The sequence below is a fragment of the Psammomys obesus genome, unplaced genomic scaffold, assembly GCF_907164565.1.
Source record: "Psammomys obesus unplaced genomic scaffold, mPsaObe1.curated_primary_1811, whole genome shotgun sequence".
NCBI classification, from domain to species: Eukaryota; Metazoa; Chordata; class Mammalia; order Rodentia; family Muridae; genus Psammomys; species Psammomys obesus.
In genome coordinates, this window is record NW_026596040.1 from 2,151,574 (window position 1) to 2,154,093 (window position 2,520).

Below are 2,520 nucleotides of genomic sequence, written 5' to 3' on the forward strand. Positions count from 1 at the left end.
TTCTAGGCTGTTTCCCACTTTTTTTTCCAGCTGATTTAGAGTATCTGGTTTTATGTTGAGGTCCTTGATCCACTTGGACTTTAGTTTTGTGCAGGGTGATAAATATGGATCTATTTTCATTTTTCTGCATGTAGACATCCAGTTGGTCCAGCACCATTTGTTGAAGATGCTGTCTTTTTTCCATTGAATGGATTTGGCTTCTTTGTCAAATATTGAGTATTCATAGGTGTGTGGGTTTATTTCTGGGTCTTCTATGCGATTCCATTGATCCTCCTTTCTGTTTCTATGCCAATACCATGCAGTTTTTATTACTGTTGCCCTGTAGTACAGCTTGAGATCGGGAATGGAGATACCTCCAGATGATTTGTTGTTGTACAGGATCGTTTTGGAGATTCTGGGTTTTTTGTTTCTCCATATGAAGCTGAAAATCTTTTTTTCAAGGTCTGTAAAGAATTGAGTTGGTATTTTGATGGGAATTGCATTGAATCTGTAGATTGCTTTTGGCAGGATGGCCATTTTCACAATTTTAATCCTACCAATCCATGAGCACGGGAGATCTTTCCATCTTCTGAGATCTTCTTCAATTTCTTTCTTCAAAGACTTGAAGTTTTTCTCAAACAGGTCTTTCACTTGCTTGGTTAGAGTCACACTAAGGTACTTTATGTTATTAGTGGCTATTGTGAAGGGTGTTGTTTCCCTAATTTCTTTCTCAGCCTTTTTGTCTTTGGTATACAAGAGGGCTTCTGATTTTTTTGAGTTGATTTTGTATACTGCCACTTTGCTGAAGGTGTTTATCAGCTGAAGAATTTCTCTGGTTGAATCTTTGGGGTCGCTCATGTATACTATCATATCATCTGCAAATAGTGACACTTTGACCTCTTCCTTTCCGATTTGTATCCCCTTGATCTCCTTTAGTTGTCTTATTGCTCTGGCTAGGACTTCAAGTACAATGTTGAAGAGATATGGAGAGAGTGGGCAGCCTTGTCTTGTCCCTGATTTCAGTGGGATTGATTTAAGTTTCTCTCCATTGAGTTTGATGTTGGCTATAGGCTTGCTGTATATTGCCTTTACTATCTTTAGGTATGTGCCTTGTATCCCTGATCTCTCCAAGACTTTAAACATAAATGGGTGTTGGACTTTGTCAAATGCTTTTTCAGCATCTAAGGAGATGATCATGTGGTTTTTCTCCTTCATTTTGTTTATGTGGTGGATTACATTGATGGATTTCCGTATTTTGAACCACCCTTGCATTCCTGGGATGAAGCCTACTTGGTCATGGTGGATGATATCTTTGATGTGTTCTTGGATTCGGTTTGCAATTATTTTATTGAGTATTTTTGCATCAATGTTCATAAGAGAGATAGGTCTGAAGTTCTCTTTTTTTGTTGGATCTTTGTGTGGTTTAGGTATCAAGGTGACTATGGCTTTATAGAATGAGTTTGGTAGTGTTCCTTCTATTTCTATTTTGTGGAATAGTTTGAGGAGAATTGGTGTTAGTACTTCTTTGAAGGTCTTGTAGAATTCTGCGCTGAAGCCATCTGGTCCAGGGCTTTTTTGGAGGGGAGACTGTTAATGACTGCTTCAATTTCCTTGGGAGATATAGGGCTATTCAGTCTTTCTACCTGATCTTGACTTAATTTTGGTAGATGGAATCTGTCAAGAAAGTTATCCATTTCATTTAGATTTTCAAATTTTGCGCCATATAGGCTTTTGTAGTATGACCTAATAGTCGTTTGGATTTCCTCAGTGTCTGTAGTTATGTCCCCATTTTCCTTTCTGATTTTGCTGATTTGGATAGTTTCTCTCTGCTTTTTAGTTAGTTTGGCTAAGGGTTTGTCTATCTTGTTGATTTTCTCAAAGAACCAGCTTTTTGTTTCATTGATTCTTTGAATAGTTTTATGTGTTTCTAATTGATTGATTTCTGTCCTTAGTTTGATTATTTCCAGCCGTCTGCTCCTCTTGGGTGTATCTGCTTCTTTTTTTTCTAGGTTTTTCAGTTGGGCCATTAAGTTGTTTGTATGTGATGTTACGAATTTCTTCTTGTAGGCACTTAGTGCTATAAATTTTCCTCTGAGCACTGCTTTCAATGTGTCCCATAAATTTGGGTATGTTGTGCCTTCATTTTCATTGAATTCTAGAAAGTCTTTAATTTCTTTCTTTATTTCTTCCTTGACCCAGCTGTCATTGAGTAGTAAGTTGTTCAGTTTCCATGTGCGTGTCAGCTTTTTGTTGTTTCTGTTGTTGCTGATGTCCAGCTTTAGTCCATGGTGGTCAAATAGTATACAAGGGATTATTTCAATCCTTTTGTATCTGTTGAGGCTTGCTTTGTGACCAACTATATGGTCTATTTTGGAGAAGGTTCCATGTGGTGCTGAAAAGAAGGTGTACTCTTTTTAGTTTGGGTGAAAAGATCTGTAGATGTCTATTAGGTCCATTTGATTTAGGGATTCTGTGAGTGCTTTTTTTTCCCTAATTGGTGTCTGTCTGGTTGATCTGTCCCTTGATGAGAGTGGGGTGTTG